A 21,509-nucleotide genomic window follows, 5' to 3' on the forward strand; every position below is an offset into this window, starting at 1 on the left:
TGTAATTGCTGAGTTCCAGCAATCGTGTCAAATTAAAAATAATGTTATTTCTTGGAGTCCAAGTGTCTCATTTTTCACATTTATAAGGTCAAAGTCTAAAATCAGTTCAATTAAGTCCCACAGTCAATCGTTTCACTGTTGAAAGCGATGAAACCTAGTAATATCAGAAAAATATTGCTAAATACATGTTGTTACGAATATGTGACGCGACCGTTGAAACTCAAATGGACTGATACTGTTAGAGAGTCCATGAAATGTAGTTTTTGAAACTGTCTCTGTTTCTTGAGCGCGCGCTAACGGCTAGTATTGGTCCCACAGTAAAAAATGACTTACTTATCTACATTCTTAAGCAAAGCGCTACCACAGCGCCCAGTGTAATCGCTGAGTTCAAACAATCAAGTCAAATTAAGAAAAATGTTATTTCTTGGAGTCCAATTTTCACATTTATCACATTTATAAAGTCAAAGTGCAAAATCAGTTTAATTGAGTCCCACAATCAATCGTTTCACTGTTGAAAGTGATGCAACCTAGTAATATCAAGAAAGTATTGCTAAATAACATGTTGTTAAAAACTTGTGACGCAACCGTTGTAACTCAAATGGACTGCTACCATTAGAAAGTAAATGAAATGCAGTTTTTGAAACTGTCTCTATTTCTTCCGCGTGCGCTAACGGCTAGGATTGGTCCCACAGTAAAAGATGACTTAATTATAAAAGTTTCTAAATAAAGCGCTACCACAGCGCCAAGTGTAATCGCTCAGTTCCAGCAATCAGCTAAATTAAGAAGAATGTTATTTCTTGGAGTCCAATTGTCTCATTTATTGCTTTTATAAGGTGAAGTTCGAAAATCAGTACAATTAAGTCCCACAGTCAATCGTTTCATTGTTAAAAGCGATGCAACCTAGTAATATCAGATAAATATCTTAAGTACATGTTGGTACGAATATGTGACGCAACCATTTTTACTCAAACGCATTGATACCGTTAAAAAATCAATGAAATGTAGTTTTTGAAACTGTCTTTATTCCTTCAGCGATTGGTGCCACAATAAAAGATGACTTATTTATCCGAATTTTTAAATAAAGCGCTGTGACAGCGCCAAGTGTAATCGATCAGTTCCAGCAATCTTGACAATGTTATTTCTTGGAGTCCAATTGTCTCATATATGACATTCATCAGGTCAAAGTCCAAAGCAGATCAATTAAGTCCCACAGTCAATCGTTTCACTGTTAAAAGCGATGCAACCTAGTAATATCAGAAAAAGATCGCTAAATACATGTTGGTACGAATATGTGACGCAACCGTTGTAACTCAAACGGATTTATACCATTAGGAAATCAATGAAATGTGGTTTTTAAAACTTTGGCTATTTCTTCGGCGCGCCCTAACGGCTAGGATTGGTCCTACAGTAAAAATGACTTATTTATATAAATTTTTAAATAAAGCGATACCACAGCGCCAAGTGTAATCGCTCAGTTCCAGCAATCAGCCAAATTAAAAAGAATGTTATTTCTTGCAGTCCAATTCTCTCATTCATTACTTTTATAAGGTTAAATTCGAAAATCAGTTCAATTAAGTCCCACAGTCAATCGTTTCATTGTTAAAAGCGATGCAACCTAGTAATATCAGATAAATATCGCTAAATACATGTTGGTACGAATATGTGACGCAACCGTTTTAACTCAAACGCACTGATACCGTTAGAAATATAATGAAATGTAGTTTTTGAAACTGTTTCTATTTCTTCAGCGATTGGTCCCACAGTAAAAGATGACTTATTTATCTGAATTTTTAAATAAAGCGCTATGACAGCGCCAAGTGTAATCGCTCAGTTCCAGCAATCATGCCAATGTTTTTTCTTGGATTCCAATTGTCTCATTTATGACATTTATAAAGTCAAAATGTAAAATCAGTTTAATTAAGTCCCACAGTCAATCGTTTCACTGTTAAAAGCGATGCAACCTAGTAATATCAGAAAAGGATCGCTAAATACATGTTCATACGAATATGTGACGCAACTGTTGTAACTCAAATGGACTGGTACCATTACAAACTAAATGAAATGCAGTTTTTGAAACTGTCTCTGTTTCTGAAGCGCGCGCTAACGCCTAGGATAGCTCCCACAGTAAAAATTGACTTACTTATCTGCATTTTTAAATAAAACGCTACCACAGCGCGCAGTGTAATCGCTGAGTTCAAACAATCAAGTCAAATTAAGAAGAATGTTATTTCTTGGAGTCTAGTTGTCTCATTTATGGCATTTATAAGGTCAAAGTCTAAAATCAGTTCAATTAAGTCCCACTGTCAATCGTTTCACTGTTGAAAGCGATGCAACCTAGTAATATCAGAAAAATATCGCTAAATAACATGTTGGTATAAACTTGTGACGCAACCGTTGTAACTCAAATGGACTGGTACCATTAGAAAGTTAATGAAATACAGTTTTTGAAACTGTCCCTATTTCTTCAGCGCGCGCTAACGGCTAGGATTGGTCCCACAGTAAAAAATGACTTATTGATATTTAAATTTTAAATAAAGCACTATCACAGCGCCATGTGTAATCGCTCAGTTCCAGCAATCATGCTAAATTAATAAGAATGTTATTTCTTGGAGTCCAATTGTCTCATTTATCACATTTATAAGGTCAAAATCGAAAATCAGTTCAATTCAGTTCAACAGTCAATCATTTCCTTGTTAAAAGCGATGCAACCTAGTAATGTCAGAAAAATATCGCTAAATACATGTTGGTACGAATATGTGACGCAACCGTTGTAACTCAAACGGATTTATACCGTTAGGAAATCAATGAAATGTGGTTTTTAAAACTTTGGCTATTTCTTCGGCGCGCCCTAACGGCTAGGATTGGTCCTACAGTAAAAATGACTTATTTATATAAATTTTTAAATAAAGCGATACCACAGCGCCAAGTGTAATCGCTCAGTTCCAGTAATCAGCCAAATTAAAAAGAATGTTATTTCTTGCAGTCCAATTCTCTCATTCATTACTTTTATAAGGTTAAATTCGAAAATCAGTTCAATTAAGTCCCACAGTCAATCGTTTCATTGTTAAAAGCGATGCAACCTAGTAATATCAGATAAATATCGCTAAATACATGTTGGTACGAATATGTGACGCAACCGTTTTAACTCAAACGCACTGATACCGTTAGAAATATAATGAAATGTAGTTTTTGAAACTGTTTCTATTTCTTCAGCGATTGGTCCCACAGTAAAAGATGACTTATTTATCTGAATTTTTAAATAAAGTGCTATGACAGCGCCAAGTGTAATCGCTCAGTTCCAGCAATCATGCCAATGTTTTTTCTTGGATTCCAATTGTCTCATTTATGACATTTATAAAGTCAAAATGTAAAATCAGTTTAATTAAGTCCCACAGTCAATCGTTTCACTGTTAAAAGCGATGCAACCTAGTAATGTCAGAAAAATATCGCTAAATACATGTTGGTAAAAACTGGTGAGGCAACTGTTGTAACTCAAATGGACTGGTACCATTACAAACTAAATGAAATGCAGTTTTTGAAACTCTCTCTGTTTCTGAAGCGCGCGCTAACGCCTAGGATAGCTCCCACAGTAAAAATTGACTTACTTATCTGCATTTTTAAATAAAACGCTACCACAGCGCGCAGTGTAATCGCTGAGTTCAAACAATCAAGTCAAATTAAGAAGAATGTTATTTCTTGGAGTCCAGTTGTCTCATTTATGGCATTTATAAGGTCAAAGTCTAAAATCAGTTCAATTAAGTCCCACTGTCAATCGTTTCACTGTTGAAAGCGATGCAAGCTAGAAATATCAGAAAAGTATCGCTAAATAACATGTTGGTATAACCTTGTGGGGCAACCGTTGTAACTCAAATGGACTGGTACCATTACAAACTAAATGAAATGCAGTTTTTGAAACTGTCTCTGTTTCTGAAGCGCGCGCTAACGCCTAGGATAGCTCCCACAGTAAAAATTGACTTACTTATCTGCATCTTTAAATGAAACGCTACCACAGCGCGCAGTGTAATCGCTGAGTTCAAACAATCAAGTCAAATTAAGAAGAATGTTATTTCTTGGAGTCCAGTTGTCTCATTTATGGCATTTATAAGGTCAAAGTCTAAAATCAGTTCAATTAAGTCCCACTGTCAATCGTTTCACTGTTGAAAGCGATGCAACCTAGTAGTATGAGAAAAATATTGCTAAATACATGTTGGTACGAATATGTGACGCAACCGTTGTAACTCAAACGGACTGATACCGGTAGAAAGCCAATGAAATGTAGTTTTTGAAACTGTCTCTGTTTCTTGAGCGCTCGCTAACGGCTAGAATAGGTCCCACAGTAAAAAATGACTTACTTATCTACATTTTTAAATAAAGCGCTACCACTGCGCCCAATTTAATCGCTGAGTTCCAGCAATCATGTCAAATTAAGAAAAATGTTGTTTCTTGGAGTCCAGTTCTCTCATTTATGGCATTTATAAGGTCAAAGTCTAAAATCAGTTCAATTAAGTCCCACAGTCAATCGTTTCACAGTTAAAAGCTATGCAACCTAGTAATATCAGAAAAGTATCGCTAAATAACATGTTGGTATAAACATGTGACTCAACAGTTGTAACTCAATTGGACTGGTACCATTACAAGCTAAATGAATTGCAGTTTTTGAAACTGTCTCTGCTACTTGAGCGCGCGCTAACGGCTAGGATTGGTCTCACAGTAAAAAATGACTTATTTATCTACATTCTTAAGCAAAGCGCTACCACAGCGCCCGGTGTAATCGCTGAGTTCAAACAATCAAGTCAAATTAAGAAGAATGTTATTTCTTGGAGTCCAGTTGTCTCATTTATGGCATTTATAAGGTCAAAGTCTAAAATCAGTTCAATTAAGTCCCACAGTCAATCGTTTCACTGTTGAAAGCGATGCAACCTAGTAGTATGAGAAAAATATTGCTAAATACATGTTGGTACGAATATGTGACGCAACCGTTGTAACTCAAACGGACTGATACCGGTAGAAAGCCAATGAAATGTAGTTTTTGAAACTGTCTCTGTTTCTTGAGCGCTCGCTAACGGCTAGAATAGGTCCCACAGTAAAAAATTACTTACTTATCTACATTTTTAAATAAAGCGCTACCACTGCGCCCAATTTAATCGCTGAGTTCCAGCAATCATGTCAAATTAAGAAAAATGTTGTTTCTTGGAGTCCAGTTCTCTCATTTATGGCATTTATAAGGTCAAAGTCTAAAATCAGTTCAATTAAGTCCCACAGTCAATCGTTTCACAGTTAAAAGCGACACAACCTTGTAATATCAGAAAATTATTACTAAATACATGTTGGTACGAATATGTGACGCAACCGTTGTAACTCAAACGGACAGATAGCGTTAGAGAGTCCATGAAATGTAGTTCTTGAAACTATCTCTATTTCTTCAGCGTGCTAACGGCTAGTATTGGTCCCACAGTATAGAATCACTTATTTATCTAAGTTTTAAAATGAAGCGTTACCACAGCGCGCAGTGTAATCGCTGAGCTCCAGCAATCGGGTCAAATTAAGAAGAATGTTATTTCTTGGAGTCCAAGTGTCTCATTTATCAAATTTATAAGGTCAAAGTCTAAAATCAGTTCAATTAAGTCCCACAGTCAATCGTTTCACTGTTGAAAGCGATGCAACCTAGTAGTATGAGAAAAATATTGCTAAATACATGTTGGTACGAATATGTGACGCAACCGTTGTAACTCAAACGGACTGATACCGGTAGAAAGCCAATGAAATGTAGTTTTTGAAACTGTCTCTGTTTCTTGAGCGCTCGCTAACGGCTAGAATTGGTCCCACAGTAAAAAATGACTTACTTATCTACATTTTTAAATAAAGCGCTACCACTGCGCCCAATTTAATCGCTGAGTTCCAGCAATCATGTCAAACTAAGAAAAATGTTGTTTCTTGGAGTCCAGTTCTCTCATTTATGGCATTTATAAGGTTAAAATCTAAAATCAGTTCAATTAAGTCCCACAGTCAATCGTTTCACAGTTAAAAGCTATGCAACCTAGTAATATCAGAAAAGTATCGCTAAATAACATGTTGGTATAAACTTGTGACGCAACAGTTGTAACTCAAATGGACTGGTACCATTACAAACTAAATGAATTGCAGTTTTTGAAACTGTCTCTGCTTCTTGAGCGCGCGCTAACGGCTAGGATTGGTGCCACAGTAAAAAAAGACATATTTATCTACATTCTTAAGCAAAGCGCTACCACAGCGCCCAGTGTAATCGCTGAGTTCAAACAATCAAGTCAAATTAAGAAGAATGTTATTTCTTGGAGTCCAATTTTTTCAATTATCACATTTATAAGGTCAAAGTCTAAAATCAGTTCAATTAAGGCCCAAAGTCAATCGATTCAATGATAAAAGCGATGCAACCTAGTAATATCAGAAACATATCGCTCAATACATGTTGGTAGGAATATGTGACGCAACCGTTGTAACTCAAATGGACTGATACTGTTAGAGAGTCCATGAAATGTAGTTCTTGAAACTATCTCTATTTCTTCAGCGCGCTAACGGCTAGTATTGGTCCCACAGTAAAGAATGACTTATTTATCTAAATTCTTGAATGAAGCGTTACCACAGCGCGCAGTGTAATTGCTGAGTTCCAGCAATCGGGTCAAATTAAGAATAATGTTATTTCTTGGAGTCCAAGTGTCTCATTTTTCACATTTATAAGGTCAAAGTCTAAAATCAGTTCAATTAAGGCCCAAAGTCAATCGATTCACAGTTAAAAGCGATGCAACCTAGCAATATCAGAAAAGTATCGCAAAAAACATGTTGGTATCAACTTGTGACGCAACCGTTGTAACTCAAATGGACTGGTACTATTGCAAACTAAATGAAAAGCAGTTTTGGAAACTGTCTCTGCTTCTTGAGCGCGAGCTAAAGGCTAGGATTGGTCCCACAGTAAAAAATGACTTATTTATCTACATTCTTAAGCGAAGCGCTACCACAGCGCCCAATTTAATCGCTGAATTCAAACAATCAAGTCAAATTAAGAAGAATGTTATTTCTTGGAGTCCAGTTGTCTCATTTTTCACATTTATAAGGTCAAAGTCTAAAATCAGTTCAATTAAGTCCCACAGTCAATCGTTTCACTGTTGAAAGCGATGAAACCTAGTAGTATCAGAAAAATATTGCTAAATACATGTTGTTACGAATATGTGACGCGACCGTTGAAACTCAAATGGACTGATACTGTTAGAGAGTCCATGAAATGTAGTTTTTGAAACTGTCTCTGCTTCTTGAGCGCGCGCTAACGGCTAGAATAGGTCCCACAGAGAAAAATGACTTACTTATCTACATTTTTAAATAAAGCGCTACCACAGCGCCCAATTTAATCGCTGAGTTCCAGCAATCATGTCAAATTAAGCAGAATGTTATTTCTTGGAGTCCAGTTGTCTCATTTTTCACATTTATAAGGTCAAAGTCTAAAATCAGTTCAATTAAGTCCCACAGTCAATCGTTTCACAGTTAAAAGCGATGCAACCTAGTATTATCAGAAAAGTATCGCTAAATAACATGTTGGTATAAACTTGTGACGCAACAGTTGTAACTCAAATGGACTGGCACCATTACAAACTAAATAAAATGCAGTTTTTGAAACTGTCTCTGCTTCTTGAGCGCGCGCTAACGGCTAGTATTGGTCCCACAGTAAAGAATGACTTATTTATCTAAATTTTTGAATGAAGCGTTACCACAGGGCGCAGCGTAATTGCTGAGTTCCAGCAATCGTGTCAAATTAAAAATAATGTTATTTCTTGGAGTCCAAGTGTCTCATTTTTCACATTTATAAGGTCAAAGTCTAAAATCAGTTCAATTAAGTCCCACAGTCAATCGTTTCACTGTTGAAAGCGATGAAACCTAGTAGTATCAGAAAAATATTGCTAAATACATGTTGTTACGAATATGTGACGCGACCGTTGAAACTCAAATGGACTGATACTGTTAGAGAGTCCATGAAATGTAGTTTTTGAAACTGTCTCTGTTTCTTGAGCGCGCGCTAACGGCTAGAATAGGTCCCACAGAAAAAAATGACTTACTTATCTACATTTTTAAATAAAGCGCTACCACAGCGCCCAATTTAATCGCTGAGTTCCAGCAATCATGTCAAATTAAGAAAAATGTTGTTTCTTGGAGTCCAGTTCTCTCATTTATGGCATTTATAAGGTCAAAGTCTAAAATCAGTTCAATTAAGTCCCACAGTTAATCGTTTTACAGTTAAAAGCGATGCAACCTAGTAATATCAGAAAAGTATCGCTAAATAACATGTTGGTATAAACTTGTGACGCAACAGTTGTAACTCAAATGGACTGGCACCATTACAAACTAAATAAAATGCAGTTTTTGAAACTGTCTCTGCTTTTCGAGCACGCGCTAACGGCTAGTATTGGTCCCACAGTAAAGAATGACTTATTTATCTAAATTTTTGAATGACGCGTGACCACAGCGCGCAGTGTAATTGCTGAGTTCCAGCAATCGTGTCAAATTAAGAATAATGTTATTTCTTGGAGTCAAAGTGTCTCATTTTTCACATTTATAAGGTCAAAGTCTAAAATCAGTTTAATTAAGGCCCACAGTCAATCGTTTCACTGTTAAAAGCGATGCAACCTAGTAATATCAGAAAAGTATCGCTAAAAAACATATTGGTATCAACTTGTGGCGCAAGCGTTGTAACTCAAATGGACTAGTACCATTACAAACTAATTGAAATGAAGTTTTTGAAAATGTCTCTGTTTCTGAAACGCGCGCTAACGGCTAGTATTGGTCCCACAGTAAAGAATGACTTATTTATCTAAATTTTTGAATAAAGCGTTACCACAGCGCGCAGTGTAATTGCTGAGTTCCAGCAATCGTGTCAAATTAAAAATAATGTTATTTCTTGGAGTCCAAGTGTCTCATTTTTCACATTTATAAGGTCAAAGTCTAAAATCAGTTCAATTAAGTCCCACAGTCAATCGTTTCACTGTTGAAAGCGATGAAACCTAGTAGTATCAGAAAATTATTGCTAAATACATGTTGTTACGAATATGTGACGCGACCGTTGAAACTCAAATGGACTGATACTGTTAGAGAGTCCATGAAATGTAGTTTTTGAAACTGTCTCTGTTTCTTGAGCGCGCGCTAACGGCTAGAATAGGTCCCACAGAAAAAAATGACTTACTTATCTACATTTTTAAATAAAGCGCTACCACAGCGCCCAATTTAATCGCTGAGTTCCAGCAATCATGTCAAATTAAGAAAAATGTTGTTTCTTGGAGTCCAGTTCTCTCATTTATGGCATTTATAAGGTCAAAGTCTAAAATCAGTTTAATTAAGTCCCACAGTTAATCGTTTCACTGTTAAAAGCGATGCAACCTGGTAATATCAGAAAAGTATCGCTAAATAACATGTTGGTATAAACTTGTGACGCAACAGTTGTAACTCAAATGGACTGGCACCATTACAAACTAAATAAAATGCAGCTTTTGAAACTGTCTCTGCTTCTCGAGCGCGCGCTAACGGCTAGTATTGGTCCCACAGTAAAGAATGACTTATTTATCTAAATTTTTGAATGACGCGTGACCACAGCGCGCAGTGTAATTGCTGAGTTCCAGCAATCGTGTCAAATTAAGAATAATGTTATTTCTTGGAGTCAAAGTGTCTCATTTTTCACATTTATAAGGTCAAAGTCTAAAATCAGTTCAATTAAGTCCCACAGTCAATCGTTTCACTGTTGAAAGCGATGAAACCTAGTAGTATCAGAAAAATATTGCTAAATACATGTTGTTACGAATATGTGACGCGACCGTTGAAACTCAAATGGACTGATACTGTTAGAGAGTCCATGAAATGTAGTTTTTGAAACTGTCTCTGTTTCTTGAGCGCGCGCTAACGGCTAGAATAGGTCCCACAGAAAAAAATGACTTACTTATCTACATTTTTAAATAAAGCGCTACCACAGCGCCCAATTTAATCGCTGAGTTCCAGCAATCATGTCAAATTAAGAAAAATGTTGTTTCTTGGAGTCCAGTTCTCTCATTTATGGCATTTATAAGGTCAAAGTCTAAAATCAGTTCAATTAAGTCCCACAGTTAATCGTTTTACAGTTAAAAGCGATGCAACCTAGTAATATCAGAAAAGTATCGCTAAATAACATGTTGGTATAAACTTGTGACGCAACAGTTGTAACTCAAATGGACTGGCACCATTACAAACTAAATAAAATGCAGTTTTTGAAACTGTCTCTGCTTTTCGAGCACGCGCTAACGGCTAGTATTGGTCCCACAGTAAAGAATGACTTATTTATCTAAATTTTTGAATGACGCGTGACCACAGCGCGCAGTGTAATTGCTGAGTTCCAGCAATCGTGTCAAATTAAGAATAATGTTATTTCTTGGAGTCAAAGTGTCTCATTTTTCACATTTATAAGGTCAAAGTCTAAAATCAGTTTAATTAAGGCCCACAGTCAATCGTTTCACTGTTAAAAGCGATGCAACCTAGTAATATCAGAAAAGTATCGCTAAAAAACATATTGGTATCAACTTGTGGCGCAAGCGTTGTAACTCAAATGGACTAGTACCATTACAAACTAATTGAAATGAAGTTTTTGAAAATGTCTCTGTTTCTGAAACGCGCGCTAACGGCTAGTATTGGTCCCACAGTAAAGAATGACTTATTTATCTAAATTTTTGAATAAAGCGTTACCACAGCGCGCAGTGTAATTGCTGAGTTCCAGCAATCGTGTCAAATTAAAAATAATGTTATTTCTTGGAGTCCAAGTGTCTCATTTTTCACATTTATAAGGTCAAAGTCTAAAATCAGTTCAATTAAGTCCCACAGTCAATCGTTTCACTGTTGAAAGCGATGAAACCTAGTAGTATCAGAAAATTATTGCTAAATACATGTTGTTACGAATATGTGACGCGACCGTTGAAACTCAAATGGACTGATACTGTTAGAGAGTCCATGAAATGTAGTTTTTGAAACTGTCTCTGTTTCTTGAGCGCGCGCTAACGGCTAGAATAGGTCCCACAGAAAAAAATGACTTACTTATCTACATTTTTAAATAAAGCGCTACCACAGCGCCCAATTTAATCGCTGAGTTCCAGCAATCATGTCAAATTAAGAAAAATGTTGTTTCTTGGAGTCCAGTTCTCTCATTTATGGCATTTATAAGGTCAAAGTCTAAAATCAGTTTAATTAAGTCCCACAGTTAATCGTTTCACTGTTAAAAGCGATGCAACCTGGTAATATCAGAAAAGTATCGCTAAATAACATGTTGGTATAAACTTGTGACGCAACAGTTGTAACTCAAATGGACTGGCACCATTACAAACTAAATAAAATGCAGCTTTTGAAACTGTCTCTGCTTCTCGAGCGCGCGCTAACGGCTAGTATTGGTCCCACAGTAAAGAATGACTTATTTATCTAAATTTTTGAATGACGCGTGACCACAGCGCGCAGTGTAATTGCTGAGTTCCAGCAATCGTGTCAAATTAAGAATAATGTTATTTCTTGGAGTCAAAGTGTCTCATTTTTCACATTTATAAGGTCAAAGTCTAAAATCAGTTTAATTAAGGCCCACAGTCAATCGATTCACTGTTAAAAGCGATGCAACCTAGTAATATCAGAAAAGTATCGCTAAGAAACATATTGGTATCAACTTGTAGCGCAACCGTTGTAACTCAAATGGACTAGTACCATTACAAACTAATTGAAATGCAGTTTTTGAAAATGTCTCTGTTTCTGAAACGCGCGCAAACGCCTAGGATAGTTCCCACAGAAAAAATTGACTTACTTATTTGCATTTTTAAATAAAACGCTACGACAACGCCCAATTTAATCGCTGAGTTCCAGCAATCATGTCAAATTAAGAAAAATGTTGTTTTTTGGAGTCCAGTTCTCTCATTTATGGCATTTATAAGGTCAAAGTCTGAAATCAGTTCAATTAAGTCCCACAGTCAACCGTTTCACTGTTAAAAGCGATGCAACCTAGTAATATCAGAAAAGTATCGCTAAATAACATGTTGGTGTAAACTTGTGACGCAACAGTTGTAACTCAAATGGACTGGTACCATTACAAACTAAATGAAATGCAGTTTTTGAAACTGTCTCTGTTTCTTGAGCGCGCGCTAACGGCTAGAATAGATCCCACAGTAAAAATTGACTTACTTATCTACAGTTTTAAATAAAGCGCTACCACAGCGCCCAATTTAATCGCTGAGTTCCAGCAATCATGTCAAATTAAGAAAAATGTTGTTTCTTGGAGTCCAGTTCTCTCATTTATGGCATTTATAAGGTCAAAGTCAAAAATCAGTTCAATTAAGTCCCACAGTCAATCGTTTCACAGTTAAAAGCGATGCAACCTAGTAATATCAGAAAAGTATCGCTAAATAACATGTTGGTATAAACTTGTGACGCAACAGTTGTAACTCAAATGGACTGGTACCATTACAAACTAAAGGAAAAGCAGTTTTTGAAACTGTCTCTGCTTCTTGAGCGCGCGCTAACGGCTAGGATTGGTCCCACAGTAAAAAATGACTTACTTATCTACATTCTTAAGCAAAGCGCTACCACAGCGCCCAGTGTAATCGCTGAGTTCAAACAATCAAGTCAAATTAAGAAGAATGTTATTTCTTGGAGTCCAATTTTTTCATTTATCACATTTATAATGTCAAAGTCTAAAATCAGTTCAATTAAGTCCAACAGTCAATCGTTTCACAGTTAAAAGCGACGCAACCTAGTAATATCAGAAAAATATTGCTAAATACATGTTGGTACGAATATGTCACGCAACCGTTGTAACTCAAACGGACTGATACTGTTAGAGAGTCCATGAAATGTAGTTCTTGAAACTATCTCTATTTCTTTAGCGCGCTAACGGCTAGTATTGGTCCCACAGTAAAGAATGACTTATTTATCTAAATTTTTGAATGAAGCGTTACCACAGCGCGCAGTGTAATTGCTGAGTTCCAGCAATCGGGTCAAATTAAGAATAATGTTATTTCTTGGAGTCAAAGTGTCTCATTTTTCACATTTATAAGGTCAAAGTCTAAAATCAGTTCAATTAAGGCCCACAGTCAATCGTTTCACTGTTAAAAGCGATGCAACCTATCAATATCAGAAATGTATCGCAAAAAAACATGTTGGTATCAACTTGTGACGCAATCGTTGTAACTCAAATGGACTGGTACCATTGCAAACTAAATGAAAAGCAGTTTTGGAAACTGTCTCTGCTTCTTGAGCGCGAGCTAACGGCTAGGATTGGTCCCACAGTAAAAAATGACTTATTTATCTACATTCTTAAGCAAAGCGCTACCACAGCGCCCAATTTAACCGCTGAGTTCAAACAATCAAGTCAAATTAAGATGAATGTTATTTCTTGGAGTCCAGTTGTCTCATTTATGGCATTTATAAGGTCAAAGTCTGAAATCAGTTCAATTAAGTCCCACAGTCAACCGTTTCACAGTTAAAAGCGACGCAACCTAGTAATATCGGAAAAATATTGCTAAGTACATGTTGGTACGAATATGTGACGCAACCGTTGTAACTCAAAAGGACTGATACCATTACAAACTAAATAAAATGCAGTTTTTGAAACTGTCTCTGCTTCTTGCGCGCGCTAACGGCTAGTATTGGTCCCACAGTAAAGAATGACTTATTTATCTAAATTTTTGAATGAAGCGTTACCACAGCGCGCAGTGTAATTGCTGAGTTCCAGCAATCATGTCAAATTAAGAAAAATGTTGTTTCTTGGAGTCCAAGTGTCTCATTTTTCACATTTATAAGGTCAAAGTCTAAAATCAGTTCAATTAAGTCCCACAGTCAATCGTTTCACAGTTAAAAGCGACGCAACCTAGTAGTATCAGAAAAATATTGCTAAATACATGGTGTTACGAATATGTACCGCGACCGTTGAAACTCAAATGAACTGATACTGTTAGAGAGTCCATGAAATGTAGTTTTTGAAACTGTCTCTGTTTCTTGAGCGCGCGCTAACGGCTAGAATAGGTCCCACAGTAAAAAATGACTTACTTATCTACATTTTTAAATAAAGCGCTACCACAGCGTCCAATTTAATCGCTGAGTTCCAGCAATCATGTCAAATTAAGAAAAATGTTGTTTCTTGGAGTCCAGTTCTCTCATTTATGGCATTTATAAGGTCAAAGTCTAAAATCAGTTCAATTAAGTCCCACAGTCAATCGTTTCACAGTTAAACGCGATGCAACCTAGTAATATCAGAAAAGTATCGCTAAATAACATGTTGGTATCAACTTGTGACGCAACCGTTGTAACTCAAATGGACTGGTACCATTACAATCTAATTGAAATGCAGTTTTTGAAAATGTCTCTGTTTCTGAAACGCGCGCTAACGCCTAGGATAGGTCCCACAGTAAAGATTGACTCACTTATCTGCATTTTTAAATAAAACGCTACCACAGCGCCCAATTTAATCGCTGAGTTCAAACAATCTAGTCAAATTAAGAAAAATGTTATTTCTTGGAGTCCAGTTGCTCATTTATGGCATTTTTAAAGTCAAAGTCAGAAATCAGTTCAATTAAGTCCCACAGTCAACCGTTTCACAGTTAAAAGCGACGCAACCTAGTAATATCGGAAAAATATTGCTAAGTACATGTTTGTACGAATATGTGACGCAACCGTTGTAACTCAAAAGGACTGATACCGGTAGAAAGCAAATGAAATGTAGTTTGTGAAACTGTCTCTGTTTCTTGAGCGAGTGCTAACGGCTAGGATTGGTCCCACAGTAAAAAATGAATATTTCATCTACATTTTTAAATAAGGCGCTACCACAGCAACCAGTTTAATCGTTGAATGCCAGCAATCATGTCAAACTAAGAAAAATGTTATTTCTTGGATTCCAGTTTTCTTTTTAATCACATTTATAAGGTTAAAGACCAAAATCAGTTCAATTAAGTCCCACAGTCAATCGTTTCACTGTTAAAAGCGATGCAACCTAGTAATATCAGAAACATATCGTTCAATACATGTTGGTAGAAATATGTTACGCAATCGTTGTAATTCATACGGACTGATAACGTTAGAAAGTCAATGAAATATAGTTTTTGAAACTGCCTCTATTTCTTTAACGCGCGTTAACGGCTAGTATTGGTCCCACAGTAAAAAATGACTTATTTATCAAAATTTTTAAATGAAGCGTTACCACAGCGCGCAGTGTAATCGCTGAGTTCCAGCAATCGGGTATAATTAAGAATAATGTTATTTCTTGGAGTCCAAGTGCCTCATTTATCACATTTATAAGGTCAAAGTCTAAAATCAGTTCAATTAAGGCCCACAATCAACCGTTTCACTGTTAAAAGCGATGCAACCTAGTAATATCAGAAAAATATTGCTAAATTCATGTTGGTACGAATATGTGACGCAACCGTCGTAACTCAAGCGGACTGATACCGTTGGAGAGTTCGTTAAATTTAGTTCTTGAAACTATCTCTATTTCTTCAGCGCGCTAACGGCTAGGATTGGTCCCACAGTAAAAAATGAATTTTTTATCTACATTTTTAAATAAAGCGCTACCACAGCGCCAAGTGTAATCACTGAATTCCAGCAGGTCAAATTAAGAAGAATGTTATTTCTTCGAGTCCAATTGTTTCATTTATCACATTTATTAGGTCAAAGTCTAAAATCAGTTCAATTAAGTCTCACAGTCAATCGTTTCACAGTTAAAAGCGACGCAACCTAGTAATATCAGAAACATATCGCTAAACACATGTTGGTAAGAAAATGCGACGCAATCGTTGTAATTCATACGAACTGATACCGTTAGAAAGTCAATGAAATATAGTTTTTGAAACTGTCTCCATTTTTTGAGCTCGTGTTAACGGCTAGGATTGGTCCCACAGTAAAAAATGAGTTCTTTATCTATATTTTTAAATAACGCCCTACCACAGCAACCAGTTTAATCGCCGAGTTCCAGCCATCATGTCAAACTAAGAAAAATGTTATTTCTTGGAGTCCAATTGTCTCTTTTATCACATTTATAAGGTCAGAGTTTAAAATCAGTTCAATTAAGTCCCACAGTCAATCGTTTCACTGTTAAAAGCGAAGCAACCTAGTAATATCAGAAACATATCGCTCAATACATGTTGGTAGGAATATGTGACGCAATCGTTGTAATTCATACGGACTGATAACGTTAGAAAGTCAATTAAATATAGTTTTTGAAACTGTCTCCATTTCTTTAGCGCGCGCTAGCGGCTAGTTTGGTCCCACAGTAAAGATTGACTTATTTATCTAAATTTTTAAATGATGCGTTGCCACAGCGCGCAGTGTAACCGCTGAGTAACCGCAATCGGGTCAAATTAAGAATAATGTTATTTCTTGGAGTCCAAGTGTCTCATTTATCACATTTATAAGGTCAAAGTCTAAAATCAGTTCAATTAAGGCCCACATTCAATCGTTTCACTGTTAAAAGCGATGCAACCTAGTAATATCAGAAACATATCGCTCAATACATGTTGGTAGGAATATGTGACGCAATCGTTGTAATTCATACGGACTGATAACGTTAGAAAGTCAATGAAATATAGTTTTTGAAACTGCCTCTATTTCTTTAACGCGCGTTAACGGCTAGTATTGGTCCCACAGTAAAGAATGACTTATTTATCTAAATTTTTAAATGAAGCGTTACCACAGCGCGCAGTGTAATCGCTGATTTCCAGCAATCGGGTGAAATTAAGAATAATGTTATTTCTTGGAGTCCAAGTGTCTCATTGTAACATGTATAAGGTCACAGTCCAAAATCAGTTCAATAAAGTCCTACAGTCAATTGTTTCACAGTTAAAAGCGACGCAACCTAGTAATATCAGAAACATATCGCTAAACACATGTTGGTAAGAAAATGCGACTCAATCGTTGTAATTCATACGAACTGATACCGTTAGAAAGTCAATGAAATATAGTTTTTGAAACTGTCTCCATTTTTTGAGCGCGTGTTAACGGCTAGGATTGGTCCCACAGTAAAAAATGAGTTTTTTATCTACATTTTTAAATAACGCCCTACCACAGCAACCAGTTTAATCGCCGAGTTCCAGCCATCATGTCAAACTAAGAAAAATGTTATTTCTTGGAGTCTAATTGTCTTTTTTATCACATTTATAAGGTCATAGTTTAAAATCAGTTCAATTCAGTCCCACAGTCAATCGTTTCACTGTTAAAAGCGATGCAACCTAGTAATATCAGAAACATATCGCTCAATACATGTTGGTAGGAATATGTGACGCAATCGTTGTAATTCATACGGACTGATAACGTTAGAAAGTCAATGAAATATAATTTTTGAAACTGCCTCTATTTCTTTAACGCGCGTTAACGGCTAGTATTGGTCCCACAGTAAAGAATGACTTATTTATCTAAATTTTTAAATGAAGCGTTACCACAGCGCGCAGTGTAATCGCTGAGTTCCAGCAATCAAGTATAATTAAGAATAATGTTATTTCTTGGAGTCCAAGTGCCTCATTTATCACATTTATAAGGTCAAAGTCTACAATCAGTTCAATTAAGGCCCACAGTCAACCGTTTCACTGTTAAAAGCGATGCAACCTAGTAATATCAGAAAAATATTGCTAAATTCATGTTGGTACGAATATGTGACGCAACCGTCGTAACTCAAGCGGACTGATACCGTTGGAGAGTTCGTTAAATTTAGTTCTTGAAACTATCTCTATTTCTTCAGCGCGCTAACGGCTAGGATTGGTCCCACAGTAAAAAATGAATTTTTTATCTACATTTTTAAATAAAGCGCTACCACAGCGCCAAGTGTAATCACTGAATTCCAGCATGTCAAATTAAGAAGAATGTTATTTCTTCGAGTCCAATTGTTTCATTTATCACATTTATTAGGTCAAAGTCTAAAATCAGTTCAATTAAGTCCCACAGTCAATTGTTTCACAGTTACAAGCGACGCAACCTAGTAATATCAGAAACATATCGCTAAACACATGTTGGTAAGAAAATGCGACGCAATCGTTGTAATTCATACGAACTGATACCGTTAGAAAGTCAATGAAATATAGTTTTTGAAACTGTCTCCATTTTTTGAGCGCGTGTTAACGGCTAGGATTGGTCCCACAGTAAAAAATGAGTTTTTTATCTACATTTTTAAATAACGCCCTACCACAGCAACCAGTTTAATCGACGAGTTCCAGCCATCATGTCAAACTAAGAAAAATGTTATTTCTTGGAGTCCAATTGTCTCTTTTATCACATTTATAAGGTCAGAGTTTAAAATCAGTTCAATTAAGTCCCACAATGAATCGTTTCACTGTTAAAAGCGATGAAACCTGGTAATATCAGAAACATAGCGCTAAATACATGTTGGTACGAATATGAGACGCAATCGTTGTAATTCATACGTACTGATACCGTTAGAAAGTCAATAAAATATAGTTTTTGAAACTGTCTCTATTTCTTGAGGGCGTGCTAACGACTAGGATTGGTCTCACATTAAAAAATGAATTTTTTATATACATTTTAAAATAAAGCGCTACCAGAGCGCCCAGTGTAATCGCTTAGTTCCAGCAATCATGTCAAATTAAGAAGAATGTTATTTTTTGGAGTCCAATTGTCTCATTATAACATTTATAAGGTCACAGTCCAAAATCAGTTCAATGAAGTACTACAGTCAATTGTTTCACTGTTAAAAGCAATGAAACCTAGTAATATCAGAAAAATATTGCTAAATGCATGTTGGTACGAATATGTGACGCAACCGTTGTAACTCAAACGGACTGATACCGTTAAAATGTCAATGAATATAGTTTTCGAAGCTGTCTCTCTTTATTCAGCGCGCTAACGGCTAGGATTGGTCCCACAGTAAAAAAAGACTTTTTTATCTAAATTTTTAAAAGAAGCGCTACCACAGCGCCAAGTGTAATCGCTGAATTCCAGCAATCAGGTCAAATTAAGAAGAATGTTATTTCTCGGAGTCCAATTGTCTCATTTATCACATTTATAAGGTCAAAGTCTAAAATCAGTTCCATTAAGTCCCACATTGAATTGTTTCACAGTTAAAAGCGACGCAACCTAGTAATATCAGAATCATATCGCTAAACAGATGTTGGTACGAATATGTGAGGCAATGGTTGTAATTCATACGGACTGATACCGTTAGAAAGTCAATGAAATATAGTTTTTGAAACTGTCTCTATTTTCTTCAGCGTGCTAACGGCAAGGATTGGTCCCACAGTAAAAAATGTTTTTTTTATTTACATTTTTGAATAAAGCGCTACCACACCTCCCAGTTTAATCACTGAGTTCCAGCAATCATGTCAAACTAAGAAAAATGTTATTTCTTGGAGTCCAATTGCCTCATTTATCCCATTTATAAGGTCAAAGTCTAAAATCAGTTCAATTAAGTCCCACAGTCAATTGTTTCACAGTTAAAAGCGACGCAACCTAGTAATATCAGAATCATATCGCTAAACAGATGTTGGTACGAATATGTGACGCAATGGTTGTGATTCATACGGACTGATACCGTTAGAAAGTCAATGAAATATAGTTTTTGAAACTGTCTCTATTTTCTTCAGCGTGCTAACGGCAAGGATTGGTCCCACAGTAAAAAATGTTTTTTTTATTTACATTTTTGAATGAAGCGCTACCACAGCTCCCAGTTTAATCACTGAGTTCCAGCAATTATGTCAAACTAAGAAAAATGTTATTTCTTGGAGTCCAATTGCCTCATTTATCACATTTTTAAGGTCAAAGTCTAAAATCAGGTCAATTAAGTCCCACGGTCATATGTTTCACAGTTAAAAGCGACGGAACCTAATAATATCAGAAAAATATCGCTAAATGCATGTTGGTACGAATATGTGACGCAATCGATGTAATTTATACGGACTGATACCGTTAGAAAGTCAATGAAATATAGTTTTTGAAACTGTCTCTATTTTTTGAGCGCGTGCTAACGGCTAGGATTGGTCCCACAGTAAAAAATGATTTTTTTATCTACATTTTTAAATAAAGCGCTACCACAGCTCCCAGTTTAATTGCTGAGTTCCAGCAATCATGTGAGACTAAAAGAAATGTTATTTCTTGGAGTCCAGTTAACTCATTATAACAGTTAAAAGGTCAAAGTCTAAAATCAGTTCATAAAAGATCCACAGTCAATCGTTGCGCTGTTAATAGCGATAGAACCTAGTAATATCAGAAACATATCGCTAAGTACATGTTGGTACGAATATGTGACGCAATCGTTGTAATTCATACGGACTGATACCGTTAGAAAGTCAATGAAATATAGTTTTTGAAACTGTCTCTATTTTTTGAGCGCGTGCTAACGGCTAGGATTAGTCCCACAGTAAAAAATGAATTTTTTATCTACATTTTTAAATAAAGCGCTACCACAGCGCCAAGTGTAATCACTGAATTCCAGCAGGTCAAATTAAGAAGAATGTTATTTCTTCGAGTCCAATTGTTTCATTTATCACATTTATTAGGTCAAAGTCTAAAATCAGTTCAATTAAGTCCCACAGTCAATTGTTTCACAGTTACAAGCGACGCAACCTAGTAATATCAGAAACATATCGCTAAACACATGTTGGTAAGAAAATGCGACGCAATCGTTGTAATTCATACGAACTGATACCGTTAGAAAGTCAATGAAATATAGTTTTTGAAACTGTCTCCATTTTTTGAGCGCGTGTTAACGGCTAGGATTGGTCCCACTGTAAAAAATGAGTTTTTTATCTACATTTTTAAATAACGCCGTACCACAGCAACCAGTTTAATCGACGAGTTCAAGCCATCATGTCAAACTAAGAAAAATGTTATTCCTTGGAGTCCAATTGTCTCTTTTATCACATTTATAAGGTCAGAGTTTAAAATCAGTTCAATTAAGTCCCACAGTCAATCGTTTCACTGTTAAAAGCGATGCAACCTAGTAATATCAGAAACATATCGCTCAATACATGTTGGTAGGAATATGTGACGCAATCGTTGTAATTCATACGGACTGATAACGTTAGAAAGTCAATGAAATATAATTTTTGAAACTGCCTCTATTTCTTTAACGCGCGTTAACGGCTAGTATTGGTCCCACAGTAAAGAATGACTTATTTATCTAAATTTTTAAATGAAGCGTTACCACAGCGCGCAGTGTAATCGCTGAGTTCCAGCAATCAAGTATAATTAAGAATAATGTTATTTCTTGGAGTCCAAGTGCCTCATTTATCACATTTATAAGGTCAAAGTCTAAAATCAGTTCAATTAAGGCCCACAGTCAATCGTTTCACTGTTAAAAGCGATGCAACCTAGTAACATCAGAAAAATATTGCTAAATTCATGTTGGTACGAATATGTGACGCAACCGTCGTAACTCAAGCGGACTGACACCGTTGGAGAGTTCGTTAAATTTAGTTCTTGAAACTATCTCTATTTCTTCAGCGCGCTAACGGCTAGGATTGGTCCCACAGTAAAAAATGAATTTTTTATCTACAATTTTAAATAAA

Source organism: Hydractinia symbiolongicarpus, chromosome 5 (assembly GCF_029227915.1).
Source record: "Hydractinia symbiolongicarpus strain clone_291-10 chromosome 5, HSymV2.1, whole genome shotgun sequence".
In the NCBI taxonomy this organism is placed as follows: domain Eukaryota; kingdom Metazoa; phylum Cnidaria; class Hydrozoa; order Anthoathecata; family Hydractiniidae; genus Hydractinia; species Hydractinia symbiolongicarpus.